This window comes from Sinohyriopsis cumingii, chromosome 14 (assembly GCF_028554795.1).
Source record: "Sinohyriopsis cumingii isolate HCF-2022 chromosome 14, ASM2855479v2, whole genome shotgun sequence".
Classification (NCBI taxonomy): domain Eukaryota; kingdom Metazoa; phylum Mollusca; class Bivalvia; order Unionida; family Unionidae; genus Sinohyriopsis; species Sinohyriopsis cumingii.
This window is the reverse complement of record NC_142974.1, coordinates 4,134,244-4,150,606: the sequence shown is the minus strand read 5'-3', so window position 1 is coordinate 4,150,606 and position 16,363 is coordinate 4,134,244.

Here is a 16,363-nt window from a genome sequence, read left to right as displayed (position 1 = left end):
ATACAATATTTTGGACTCTCAAAACTTTTGCAAACAACGATTCAAGTCTAATGTTATAAAAGCCTTGCAGGCATTAAGAATAATTACGATATATAATGATGAATAATACTTACAACTAAGTCAACAGAAGATAAACTTTGAAATAGCTATTTTAGAAAGCAACAAGTCGAAGATTAAAAAATCTATTGAAGACAATAAAACCTTACAATATCAGCTGGAAGAGCGTTAGAAAGACTCTGTACACTCAAAGGAAACGGCCAAGGAAGTGATAACTCATTAACAGCTTGAACACAAAACAAATCACTGAATTGAACTGCAAGCTTATTGCTCACACTAATACTCCGTCAGAGTTACTGAAGATAATGACTTCACATATACGTCACCTCCACTCCCACCCCGTAAAATGCTACAACAATTCATGTAACAATCAACATGTAAACGTCCCGAAAGCTGTGAACTCAACCTAGTTTTTCTGTATTGTTTTTGACAATACGATCATAACTAAAACAAATGTAAAGTTTTCCTTCGTGCTGCATACTAAGCAATGTTGAACCGATTCAACACACACTGCTGCATACTAAGCAATGTTGAACCGATTCAACACACACTGCTGCATACTAAGCAATGTTGAACCGATGGGAGTCAGCAGCTGGTAAATGAGATCGTCAGTGCATTACAGAGTAGTATTGACGAATTATACAAATTTGACAAATGGATAAGACGAAACAGAACAGATTTAAAGAACTTTGAAAAAAAAAGTGAAATGGATGAATATAAATACTGAATCAGACAAAAGCATACATACAAATCGGATTTGAATTCGATGTAAAGGATAATAAACTGGACGTTAGATTTAATACATTAAAGGTAGAATTAGACATATACAAGGTTTGTCGTTTCATTGTTGTAGTTTTGTGTTTAACGCCTCGTTCAGTGCAAGACGTGCCACAAATGGCGTCCAGCACACAACTGGTGGAGGACGAACAAAGGGAAAACCCAGTAAGAACCACAAACGCACGGTGGCATCCAACACAACTGGTGGAGGAAGAACCCGGAAGAGCCCCGGTAAGAACCGCCAACCCCCGGGAAGCTACATTACTTTTGGACAATAATGAACAAAATGTTGCATTGATTATAGCTGAAACGGACAGAACAATACGTTATACCATCATATTTGTGTTTCTTTCAAAGATACAAATCCAATATTTACAGGATTTAATGTGTCCATAAAGAAACAATGTAAATTGATGTTCATTTTCATTTTCATTTTGACCAGCATTTCGGAACATGTATAGCAACGGTCTGTTTATAAAATTGTTTGTTTCCCTAATTGAGAATTCACTGATTACGTATACATCAGTTAAAATGAGACATTCGTAATCGTTAAGAACATATCAGGTTTAAGTTGTTTCTATTTAGTACATTCTTATTAGTCATTAACTGTGTCCTGTAATTATTTTTGCGTTTCATTCTTAAATTTAGCCTCGTTTCGGCGTTACAAAGAGAATTACCAGACCTTTCTTTAACGAAGATCACACAAAGTCATGCGAGATTAGAAAGGTTTTGAAGGTACCAATGTCCTTCACCTAAATTCCTATTGGTTGATCCAATGTTAACCCCAACATGTAGTATAGTAATTAAGTTTGCATATTCTGTTTAGGGTCTAATCATTTGCTCTTGGCAGGGGAGACGTGCACAGATTTTATTTGAATAGGGTAGTTTGTTTATCTGAAGATAGATTGTTTTCAACTAAACTGCTCGATAGTACTTGTTCGTTTCTTATAAGAATTCAGAAAAGGGTGCTTTTGATTCTACTTGTGATATGGAATATTTTCATAAAATCCCAGGCTTCCTTCTCCATCCCCGGGGGCATCTGAACTATATTTATTTACCCTTAGATTATGCAAACAAAGCTTAAGTCTATAATCTAGGAATCAAGCCTGGAGATCGTATAGCAATGTTTTAGTTTTGTACTAACCAGCCACAAGCATGACATTCGAAATAACAATTTCATTTGGCTGATAGCGAAAACTGAATTTCAAAGTTATATTATCACTAATTTTGAATGCATAATAGTATAAACTCCAACTTAAAATCAACGGATTCAAATTATAAAGTCTTTGATATCATAATGGTAAAACAAACGATGTGTTATTTCAATGATACCGAACTGCTAACAGCGGAAAGCAATGGGAAAGGGGGGAGTGGCCTGAGGTATTGAAATGAACATACGATGTAGACCCGAAAGGGTATATTAGAGGTGTCCACGAAATCATAAATTCTTTCCTTGATTTGTAGTAGGAACTTGAAATATATATTAAGTCCTTGTTAGCTATTTGACAGAGCTTTCAGTTTAAAGTTCCTGATGAAAATGACCTGTAATAATGTTACGAGTCTATGCTCCTAATATAAGTAACAGAAAAGAGCGAATACAACAAGCTTTGTAAATTTAAAAAGGTTTGTTTATTTCCCTACAGTACAAAGTGAAAAAAGAGAAAAGAGAACTTATGGCATCGCAAATTAAATCCAAAAGTAATCCGATAACTAAAGACACCAGTCTCAGTACAAAAAAGTCCTGAATAACACTCAGTTCAAGTCCCGAAGAGATTTACAATTGAAGACGATGACGTGTCTTGTGTGAGCCTGCGAAGTGCCGACGTGTCAACAGTCTGCTGTTGAATCGCAGAAATATTATTCCAGGTTTGAAATTAGTATAAATCTTAATGGCTTTATCCAAGAATTTTGTCAGAATACTTTTGTATTTCCAGATAAAATAATCATTTGAATTCAATAATTTGAAGAAAATAAAATTCAGCCCGAACTGGTCTCAAGATAATACTACTTAAAGTGCTATATGTTAAAGCACGACGGGTAAAATCCTCACAGTCACAATATAATATAGTTCTCAGCTTAGCATTTTCTAAAAATAACCATTATCTAATGGTAAATGACATACTAGAATGATCTAATGCGCCTTGTTTATTTACAACACATTAACCGACAAAATTCATTTAGGAATCTCCAAAATCCTGACCCTGATCAACTTATTTCTCCTTCTTTGTTTATCTGAATAATTATCCTGCTAATAAGCTCATACACCTAAAGAAAAATGGAGCCATTATTAGTTGCTTACATAAATGAAATAAATAAAAATTAAAAAATACAATCAGGTCAAGCAGAAACGAACTCAATTTTGAACAAGGTTTAAGTCCAACTAATAATATTACTTTACAATAACATGTAATGAAATACAAATGTAATTTCTTTTAAAACTAACAGAAAAACAATTAAATACACATAACAATAGACAGCTAATGATAGCGGTCGAATTGACAAAACAGAATAGAACATAATTTTAATACTTTGTTGTATGCAAAAAGCACATAGTGAGTTTAATACATAATTCACATACAACACACTGTTCCATAAGTGAATTAATAAATGAATGAATATTGGCGATAAAAACCCTCGTGCGTGCAAATCCCCAGAGAAAGACATTCAATAATAACAACCTCTATATTATGAGGTCATTAAAAAAATAATCACCTTATCATTATGATGTCATTGAATGATAATAACATCATCATATGATGTCATTCAATAATAGTAATAACAACCTCATCATTATGATGTCGTTCAATAACGATTATAACATCCCCGTTATTATGAGGTTATTCAACCATAATAATGACCACCTCCTCATTATGAGGCCATTTAATAATATCGTTACAAGGTCATAAAGATGATAATGAGATATTATTTAATATTTAAATAAGAACTAGAAAAATCTTTGCATCTATTCAGAATAAATTCGTTTTCTTAAATTTAAAGCTGTTTAAAAAAATTAAATCTCGGGGATTTATACAATTTCTTTTCTGCCTGCAACCTTTTCCTTGAAACCCCTACCACACCTTTCATGGACAAAGTGGTACATTAACCTCGTTACACTGGCCTTTTACGTCATGATTACTAAAGTGCGGAAGTTTTCTTCTAAAACTCTTGAGCCGATAGGGTGTTGCAGTACTACTACTTCTTCTTCTTCTTCTTAGTATTATTATTATTATTATCTTCTTCTTTTTCTTCTTCTTCTTCTTCTTCTTCTTCTTCTTCTTATTATTATTATTATTATTAATATATCATTATTATTTACCTTCCCTATTTATGATCCCTGACGGTGGATGAAATAACGACCAATATCCTCGTGCCATGTGTTTTTCTTTCGACTCTTCTGATTATTTTATGTTGTATCAGCAAAAAATCCAAGAGCAAGCACATCACAGGAAAGTCTATAGTCAGACATATGGTATTATTATTATTATTATTATTATTATTATCATTATTATTATTATTATTATTACAGTTTAATATTATTAATTTTATTATTATTATTGTTTATATTATTATTATTATTATTATTATTATTTTCTAAAGAAACATTATGACATAATAACATACGTAGAGATAACGTTATCACACTGTACTAGATAATATACATTTGATATTTTTATTAAAAAATATTGAAATGAGCAGCGTGAGGAAATATAATTTGCATAAAATCTACATACACAATATTATAAGTATTCGTATAACAATTTTTACACAGTGTATTTAAAAATATAGGAGTCACGTTGATATGGAATATGTGACAGTCAGACTCACGTGGTTCGATTCGGAGAACAAAAGAGACCAGCACTGATGAAAATCAATAAATTGGTGCTGAAAAGAGTTCGATGTAGATGAAAGTCAGCAAATCAGTTCTGAGCTCATTCTTCCTTCTAAAAAGTATTTTTATTGAGTATGTGAAGTAGTTCAGATTGCAATAGAGTAAGTGATGGATTGACTAATTTTCATTAACGGTACATCGCCACATGGAAGACTATTTAGCCCTTATCCCTAGGCAATAGAGGTAAAATGCCTTTGTAAGACCACGATATCTAAAGCCCCGTTTGTCTGGTTTGTATTTGAACCCACAAGTCGTTTATTCTGAATCGAGTATGTTAACCACTGAGCAGTGTAACTCCTGTGTATCAAAAGACACGTTTATGACTGATTAATTCCTGTTAAAGAACACTATGAAATTTGTGAACCCTGTACTATATCGTTTCAAATTTGTGGAATCGGTTATTTCTAATTTGCACATTAACTTCTTTAATGTTAGTAGGCTATGATTGCGTAATATTGCTAAAAACAAAAATGAGAACCGTTAAGTCCTTTTACTTTCTTTCTTCAAAGAAATGAATTTGTTCTATTTAGCTAAACCGTTTCTTACAACATCTCTAGCGTAGGTACCACGCAACTTTTACGACGCACTAAGCATTTTAAACTTAAATATCCAAAATAAATCCTCCATCTCGTTTTTCATTTATTTAAACTCAGGTATATATGCCATCTGGCTAATGCAAATTATTACTATTAGTTCCAGACTCTCTCTCTCTCTCTCTCTGTATATGTATCTGTATATATAATATCTGCATCATTATCCATCAAACAGTAATGTACTCCCATCTATGACGAGTTGTCAGAGCACGTTAATGTTCATGAAGATATATACCACGACACTATGCAAATTGAATTCGACCAGGTTCAGTTCCGAGAAAGCCTTCGAGAAGGTACTTTCGCAAAGTGGTCAAAGTAGAGTTAAGAAATAATATTGATGGCGCAGCAACTATGAATATAATTGCTGTGAAAATGGTGAAAGGTAAAGTATTACTGGCAGGTGTTTAAAACGTGATCCCCCGAGTGGCCGAGTGGTCTAAAGCGCTCTCCGTTATGGATCACTGCCATCTCACCTCTGTCTGCGGCGGTTCGAGTCTAGGATTCAGCGAATGTGGGTATGTGAGAAAGCTTGCCAGTAGCTTCTCGTGGGTCGGTGGTTCTTTCCGGGGTTTTCCCGGGTTCTTCCTCCACCATTAATACTGGCCGCCATGTCTAGCCTATCGTGTGCTGAAAAATGGCGTTAAACCCCACAACAACAACAACAACAACAACAATAAAACGTGATCCTAAATATGTTATATACAATTCTATTATGAAGAGTGTCTTCTGACAATACCATTATTGTGCAAGGAAAATTAATCAACTCTTCAAACTACGTCAGCAACATAATTTTTCTTACTTTAAATTGATCTTTATATTTGTGTGTGGAAATGGATACGTAAAGCAAAATTACGTATACCAACTGAACCATGGAGTTATTTATGACCTATGTCATGCAACCATGTACTGATGTGGTACAGGAATTAAGCTACACACACGCATTTTCAAATTGTCTATAAAAATGATTGTCAGGAGTTAATGTAATAATGACATTGTGCTATTCATATAAGCGTCAGGAGTTAATGAAATCACAATCATGTGAGTTCATATAACAGTAAGGTGTCAATGATATAACAGTAATGTGTCAGTATGTTCAAATACCAGCCAGAAGCTTACGAAATCGTGATACCGTGCTACCCACATAACAATCAAGTGTTAATGGCATACCAACTGGAAAAGCACTTTATTAAAAATATCTTAAATACGACACCAGTAACGTTATATTGGCACACACATGTAGCTAAAAATATTCAGCTTCATTCGTCATAAATCTAAAAGACTATTTCTTTTTCGAAATATCGCAACACACCACAGTTCGATTTTTTAGTGACAGACTTAAATCTAAATCTGATAAAATTCGGTTTTGAAAATGCTTACTAATTTATGCTCATCTGGTACTCCAGGTTCAAAAGGTGTTTGATATTTTTTAATGTAAATGTATCCAAAAGAAAGTTTCATCATTTGAATTGAAAATGGAAATATTCATTTTAATCCGTTATTCTGTCTTAATTATGATAATGTTTTGCAAACATCACATCTAACTAGCAGTAGAGAATGGATATAATGTTAAGAGGTGCATTAAATTGTGTTGTTGTACACGGATAATTGGTGGTATTATATAAATATCTGAATCTAGTATCCGTTATATATATTTAGATACTTTTAAAGTAAAATTAAACATTTTAAAAGTAAACGTTCTGAGAGACATTCTGTGTACAGTCCTTCTTTTCTGAGTATCTGAGACGTGGAGCTCTATAACTCGTTAAAAAGAATAGTGTCACCTACCATTTGGCACATATACTATAATTGTCTTAACCAATACATGCAAGAACTATATTTATAACATGAGATATTTTCATTCGAAGCGAATGACTTAAAACATATAAATTTAGTGCTTAACTGAAACATTTCTTAGCAGGTCCCATATGATTTCACCTCCTATTCTCTCCAACATTCCTTCTTCTACACTGCCCTTTGGGAATCTCCAAACTCCATAACTGCCCAATTTTTAATATTATCTTCCCATCTCAAGCTATTTCGACTGCAAGAACAAACGTTAAGTCCTAATAATGTTTCCTACCTGAAATATTCTCAGCATGTTTTTTTTTATATTATTTTAAATGTTTTTTCTAATTTCATGGTGTTTGTTTTTGTAATAATGTTATTATATGTTTTTTTTTTAAAAATCTTATAGGTGTTGTCTAATGTTGTAAAGCGCTTAAAGCTTCCAAAGATTAGGCGCTATACAAAGTCTTCTAATTTATTATTATCTACTTTTCTGACTGGCTATACTTCTCTAGCCTCTCGCTGTGGGTTACAAGATTGCTTTTGCTAGTCCAGATGATCGCGAGATATGTCCGTATTCCTTCTGTTTGCGTGTTTTCGCAGCGGTCAGGAGTTCGTTGTAAGGTCAGATGGCTAAATGGATTTTATTGTTGACCTTTTAATAAGTTATGTGGTCGACGTATACGATGCTCAAGAACCTGCGATTAACATGTAATTTCAAAGCTTCGAATCATGCTTGGTACATCTGCTGCGAGCGTCCATGTTTCACAAACATATAGAACAATGGATATGACAATAGAGCGCATCGATTTTATCTTGACACCAATGAAATGTTGCTGTCCTTTAATATTGGTCTCAACCTTGTTAGTGCTGCTGATGTCTGAGCAATATTGGAAAATAGTTCTGATTGTTATCATTCGTCTGTGATAATTGATCATATGTATTTGACGCTTTTACCCGTTTCCAGCTTTTGTCCAGTGACTTTTTTCTCTGCACGTGTGAGGTAGAGGTTGTGTTCAGGCGCTCATATAAGTCAGTCAGTTCTTGTTCATCACCTGTGAAGCCACCAATATCATCTTAAAGGCAAAATCTGGCGATTATTCTTTCTCCGATGCTGACAGCTCTGCCCTCCCTGTCTTCTAAGGCATCCCTCGTGATCTTTTTCAAGACAATGTTGATGAGTGTGGGTGATAGAGAAAACATTACTGTCTGACTCCAAATTGTGTTTGGAACCAATTTCCTATGCTGCAATTGATGAGTACAGCACTACCGCCTTGATAATATAGGTAATATATAACTCGTACCAAGTTTGCGTTAATGTTTTAATTTCTCATAGTTGCCAATAAGATTACATGCCTTACCCTACAAAAGGCCTTCTGGAAGCATATAAAGACGTGGTATGGAATTTTGTGAAGCTGACGGTATTTAACCTAAAAGATTCTGTGACTGAAGATATGTTTGTTGTTCTTCCTTCCTGTTCGGAAGCATGCCTGCTCTTCGTCTATAATTTATCCGCTCGATTCTTTAGTCCGTTGAGAATAATCTTCAGCATGACTTTGCCCGGGTGGCTGAAAAGACTCATGGTTCGTTGATTTTGGCCTATCTGTAGGTTACCTTCACTGGGGAGCAACATGAGCAACGATTAGATCCATGTAGCTGGCCATTCTCTTCCATGGCATACCTTGTTAGAGATTGTTGTTAAACCTGACCATTTATTTTTCTACTTACATGAGCTCTGCTGGTATGTTTTAAACTCCAGCTGTCATTCCTTTGTTCAGGGACATAAATGCAGTTTCTACTTTCTCGCGAAGAATGGGGTTGTCATCGACTCAGAGCAGTTTAGCACTACTAGATTTCTTTGAGTCTTATTATTGTACAATTCTGAACAGTATTATGTCCATCCGCTTGAGGATCTATGGATTTTCTGTGCGGTATTTTCCTCATTTGTCCTGGATGCTGTAAGTTTTCTATTGGTCATGTTTGTGCGATCATGCACCAGTTGATATGCATTATAGCTGTTGTTTCTGCTCAGACTGCCAACTATTAAGCAGCATGGTTTTCTATCCAAGAGAGACTCTTTTGCGTTTCTCGTGTTTTTCCTTTTACCTCTCTTATGATCATTTTTCCCTTTCTCAGTTCTCTTCTTTTGTTATATAGTTCTACAACATCTCCTGTGACCAAATGTTTCTTTGTCCGACGATGTATGCCAGTGATCTCAACGGCCCTGAATCTGGTGGTCATAGACTCTAGGTCTGTGTTCTCGTTGCACAGGGTGATAAAGGGTGCGAATTTACCATTTATAATTGTTTAAAAGGTTTCGGAGACCGTAGGATCATTCACTTTAAAACTGAAATCTGATTCTTGGTTGGTTATACATACATACATACATACATATATATAATGTATGTGCATGTAATATAATATATGTGTATGAATGTAATATATATATATATATATATATATATATATATATATATATATATATATATATATATATATATATATATATATATATATATATATACATTCATACACAGATTTGAGTGGCAGGGCCAAATTAACTAAGTGATGTCAGGTATTCATATGCCTACTTATATTATTCATCATCAGTTACCGTTAATGATGCTGACCTTTTCTGATGAATGTAATTCATCACTGCTTCTATTATATCATCATAAACATCAGTCAGAATTATTAACATTATAATCGGGAGTGCAAGCATTAGAGTCGGCACTGCAAGTATTGTGTTATGATAGTTGCCCGATATAATATAAATCGAGGACAAATCTCAGATACTCTATCAAGCAAAGAGAATATAGAAAAAGAGGAATCAATTATGACTTTACATACTTCTACAGACGCTACAATAAAATTGTCTTAAAGATAACATTTCCGACAAGGTATCAAGCAATATTTTCAATTGATGTATCCGATCGTGACATAAACTATGGACACAAAGCATGATGTGAATTTTCTGATGCCGGCAAATGTACGTGTCACACTAAGTCGGCTGATAAGTAAATAAAAAATACATGTGATATTGGCAATTAAAACTTTCAAATGTGATTATTTTCGAATTCTTTTGATTCTTTTAAGGCACATCATTGTGAAACAACCGTTTCATCTATTAGATTTTTTATTCAGCAAATAAGTATAAATTATACTTTTTTAATACTTTTTCAAATATTCTTTGATTGAAATACATAGTTTACAATTTGGCATTCGTCTGCTACATAGTCGCGCAAAATGGCTGATTATGAAATTGATACATTCCCGCACGCAGCACCCATTGACCTCAGTCACTTTTAGCCATACACAACAACAACACTAATATAGCTTAGGAACTGGGCCAGTACATTTTGAGGCCGCTGAAAGATATAAATCAAGATTCGAGAAAATATCTGAGGAGGACTTAAAAGCTATTGAAACAAATCAATACTCAGAGACTACTAAACGAAACACAAAATGGGGTATTGGCGTTTTCAAAGGTAATTTTGTTTTATATTAAATTTGTTTTCTTATTTAAAAACAACGTGTGTGGGTGTTGATGGTATGGTGAATATTACCACTTATACACAAATAAAAACAAATATTTATTAGACCATTATTCAAAGAATGAATACAGTGTTTAGATGGTAAAACTACCATCTCCACCTATGTGACTTAACGCCATTGAAAAATGTATATAATAGTCCATAAATGTGATTGTTTTTCTAATCTAACTTATTTTGGATGTGGAGTCATTAATTTCATTCAGCACTCCCGCACTCAGCTATGCAAACAAACAAAACAAATGGCCGGTTTTGCGAGCAACTAACTACGTTTAACAACTGCACATTTAATTTCACGTTAGATAAATGAAAGGGTCTTGTTAAGTATTAACGCTGATGAAAAATATATAAACTGTCATTCATGTATATGACATATTAAAATTAATTTTTTTATTAAACGAAATATGCTGACACCACGGGAGGCCATTGCCTAAGATGTAAAGTATGAAGTTGCAGAATAAACGTAACTGTGACAGTAGTTACATTTCATTTGACATTAGATCACTTAACGGGTCTTCATAAGTATTAACGCTGTCGAGAATGACATTAAATGTTATTCATGTACACACTTTATTTAATTGTTACCTTTATGTTAGTAAAGGATAGCATCATCTTGTTCATATTTCCATGTTGTTCATTGATAAAATCCATTATATTTAAGGTTTGATTGGAAATGTAATCTAGCACACTTGTTCTTTCCGTATTAGCTGTTATTATGTAAGGTCATGGTCATCTGACGTAGCAGATGGGCTGACTAAAATTGAACAAGACTACAGTAAATAAGCTAAATGTGTTGAAATCACCAGCAGCCATTGCTTAATATATAAAGTATGAAGATTCTGAAAAAACGTAAATGTGACTGTACGTGTAATTCTGTACAGGTTATGTATTATGGGGCGATGTAAAGCGGCGAATGAAAGGAAAGTATGCCCTACTTAAATTGGAATGCACTGTTGATGGAATAAGTGGATTATACGAAAGAACGAACAAAATTGGAATTATAAGGATTAAATGATCATGGTTGGGTATTTATTGATGTGTAATTTTTACCTCATCACTCAAAAAGTAAATAAAGTCCGAATTACTTTGTGTTAACTTTGTGAATGATTAGGTAAAATGTACACATCGATAAATACAGGACTTTATTTACTTTGTGAGTTATTAGGTAAAATGTACACATAGATAAACACAGGACTTGATTTACATTGTGAGTGATTAGGTAAAATTTACACATCAATAATTTAATCCTATGATATCAGTATCATATAAAACGTCACTCATAATATTACGATTGCAAACTAACATCTACTCTAGTTGCTTAGTTGAATTTCTTTATCGCAAGCATAGGTCAACGCTTTGTAGCTGCTTGTGAACTAACAACATAACAAAAATACAAGTAAAGAAATTAGCCACACACCCCAAATTAAAACTCGTGTATTAGAAACTGCTTTGGTTATCTCAAGTTGATTAAAACATATACCAGTATGTATTTTGGTATGCCTTTTAATTTCTTAAATTTCATATTAATTATTTCTTTATGACAGAGAATCATCGTCTGTAACAGAATATCATATCCAGAACATATTTTGTTTTAATAATATTATATATATATATATATATATATATATATATATATATATATATATATATATATATATAAGTTGCCACATTGTTAAAGTCCTGCCGATGTGTATATTTGGAAGTCAGACATGCTTGAAATCAGGTTAATTAGTATCTATTTAGTGAATTTTACAGCCGATTTCAAAGTAAAAGTAAATGGACTTCCTTACTGCACATCAGCTCATCTTGACAGTCTTAAAAGCCAGTTGTTGGGCTGACATTAATTGTATAAATGTATCTATTCTTTACTCAACAAGAAAATAAATTATATACTGTGAACTTGGTTTTATTTGAGGTTTTCTGATTTCTAAACGGTTTCGAGTTGAGTATGCCTTCGTCAGTGCTTGGGAAAAAACGTTTCTACACTATTGAATATCGCGGATGTAATCTTCGAACTTTACGGAGAAAAAAAATTATTCAAACGAGAATTTATGGAAAATATGTTTAGAAAGCTACTTGTTTTATCCTCACTTTCCTTAATTTCACTTATCGTACTGGCAAATAATGAATTATAATGTTCACATTAGCCTGTTGCAGTAATTGATTTCAGATTCGTACCAAAACTATCACGCCTGTTAGTTTCACACACCCATCTGATTTCGTCTGGTTGCTTATAGGATGAAATTGTGTAGGACTTTTACACCAAATATGCATTGGGATGCATCTTAGGAATAAAATGTCAGACACTAAACCACAGTTGATGTGACCTAATTTTGAAATTTCTTCCGAAACATATTTATTGAAACTCAAGTCCAAAATTATGTTGCTTTTAAAATTGATTAAACTAAAGCAACAAAAACCTGACGTGAGTTCCTGCCGACTATGAATTCTACTAGGAGCCGTGGTGGCTCAGTAGATAGCGTGCCTGACTCACGAACGAAATGGTAGTTCTGAGTGATACAAATTTTAACTCTTTATATTCAACCCCTCTATTTGAATAGGTAACTTTAGACTAAATCTTTATCAAAAATTAAACCTGATGAAAAACATTATTTTAAAGTTTGATTTTTCAATATTACGTCACTACAGGTCTGAACTCTGTACACGTATGCTACAAGAAATATGGCATTCTGCAATCACGAGATGGTGAAACCATTCAAGAAGAAATTAACTTTTAAAATTAAAGTTTTGATGTACCAATATCTTTATTTAACAGACTGAGATATCATTTTAATATGCTTAAATATTACACGTGTTTATGGAGACCGGTTGTGATCCTTTCATGCACGTTGTCAATGATAGGAGCATTGATGCAAATAAGAATAATCAACATTGATCGAAAATGCAGGCAAACGAAGCATATAATCGTCCTATACATGGTTTGCTTGTTACTGTTCTATACATGTGTTATGCAGGTAATCCTTCCTCGGTGAATACAACGACGGACACCACAGATAATGTTAAGCTGCAAATTGATCTCTGTTAAACATGTCTTTAACGCATATACTCTGCTCCAGTGTTACAAATATGTTACGTTTTCCATGGGTTTTATCATGCAATGCTTTCTCTCTCTCTCTCTCTCTCTCTCTCTCTCTCTATATATATATATATATATATATATATATATATCGTCTGCTGTGTCTGTGCAGGCCTATGCGCGACTGTCAGGTCAGTCCCTATTGCAGTTAGTGCAGAAATACTGTGAAGTCTGAGTTGTTGGGACTGCTTCTTTCTCTCACGTTTCTCTGCCGCCAGCTGGCCTCTCCTCACATCTGCGACTGCTATGCTCTTGCTTACCGTCAGTCTCCAGGTGCCTCGGTCCTCGGCCTGCACTTCCCAGCCGTCGGGTGAAATGTCGCATGCCTTCAAGTCCCTCTTGCACACATCCTTGAAACGGAGTCTGGGGCGGCCCCGACTCTTCTGGTGCCAGTGGCCAGCTGTCCATATAGGATGTCCTTTGGCAGCCTCCCAACCTCCATGCGTCGGACGTATCTCGGCCATCAAAGGTGGTGTTTGCTATACAGGGAGTACATGCTGCGGGTACTTGCACGCTGCAGGCTCTCGCTGTATGGGACGCGGTCTTGCCAGCTGATTTCCAGGATGCGTTTTAGGAACCGTATATGGAAGGAGTTGAGCCGGCGCTCTTGCCTCATGTAGGTGTTCCAGGTCTGACATCCATAAAGGAGGATATTGATAACCCAGGCGTGGTAGATTTGGATCTTGATGTGCTCTGTCAGCGCGTTGTTTTCCAACACCCACTTTATTAGTCGTGCCATGATGGTGTTTGTCTGTCCAAGCCTTCTGTGCGGCTCCACATAGAGCGACAGAGTGTTGCTGATGATTGATCCGAGGTAAGCAAATTTGGTGACTGCTTCCAGCGTGACACCATCGATTTTGATGGATGGGACAATGGTGGTATCTCGCACGCTGACGTTTGTCTTTTTCAGGCTGATTGTGAGCCCGAACTGCTTGCAGGCATCAGTAAAATAGTCTCCCAGTATCTGGAGGGCTTCCTCGGTGTGGATCATGAGAGAGAGAGAGAGAGAGAGAGAGAGAGACAGAGAGAGCTAAATATACACCAGGCAGAACGGAAAGTGCTATCAATGGACTCTGTAGGAGAATGATTGATAATTGTAGGCAGAATTAATATTTAATACACGATTAATTCTACACGGTAACGTTTAAAACGGAATTGTGCCCTACGATAATTTAATATTAGCAATTCTAATCCAGTATGAGGATATATGGAAATAACAAATTTAGATGGAATTATTTGGACTATGGAAAATTAACATTACCGTTTAGAGTAAGGTATGGGAATTTAACATCATCAGTTTGTGGTTCCCAAATGGAGTTTAGCATTAGGTTGTTGTGTCCGATCAACATTTGTCTCGTCTAATACATATGCCATCGAATTACACAATTACTGAGTGAACTAAAACATAGTATGTCAAGAACAAAGAATGATATGTTCTTGTGAATTTTACAGTAATAGGTACTATTTTTCTCTGTGGAATGGTGATATATATATATATATATATATATATATATATATATATATATATATATATATATATATATATATAATAGTGGTTCCTACTGTGGATATTCAGGGTTATTCCACCACACACAGTTTTGAAAATTACAGATTCCAATTTATGTGGTGATTTAGTGGCTTAAGTTGTGGCCTGGTTACAAATGCAATAAACAAACAACGAACGATGCAAAACTAGTTTCTAGCTAGTCTAAGCGCATTCAACGTTCAATGAGTTGTTTTAGAAAGCAGCACTAATTACTAAGAGACACTCCTGTGTGTGGAACATAATGATTTTGCCATGTCTGGATCGTGAACAGACGAATATGCCGAAGATACCATGCTCATTGTTTTTCCATAAACGTACACCAGAAACACGGACACCATTAACGAGATAAGGAAGGAAAAAATCACATAAAATGCAAAACATAGAAAATTACACTCAAATATCGTTGCAGCCGAGTCGTGAATTTTAACGTGCTAAACACAATGTATACGCAGGAAAGGCTCAAGTCTTGTTCGTCTAAAATCCATGATCCATTAAAAGATTACACGTTTGTCAGATCATCAAATCGTCGTGAAGCCAATGAAGGAACTCTACAGACATATCTCTGAGAAAAGTGTAAGACCTCCCTATTACAACAACGTACGTTATTGATGTCATAGACAATGTAAGAGGAAAGTCTAAGGCAGGCGATTGGTTTGAATAGAGACACTGCCCTAGGAATAACAACCCAAACACTCACAAAGGTGCTTTATACGACACAATTGATGCAGGATATTATTCCACCGTAGAAAGCAATGCTGTCATTGTACCACGCTCCATATGCCATCATAGACATGATCGTGTATGTTACATCCCTCAGTGAAGCCGAAAGTGGCGTTGAAACAGTTCATTCCCTAGGCTCATAAAGAACGCATCGACTCTCTACATTAATGTTGCTTGAACGTGTTAAAATGAATTGTTGCTTTGACGAAGATATGCACCAGCTATCAGGACTACATCAGCGAGTTCTTTGAAACAGGGAACAAAAAATACAGTCAACTTCCAGAAAGTTTTTGTTTAATGAGGAGAGTTTGATCTGATGCTGATAGCAGGATGTCGGTAACCCTCTCT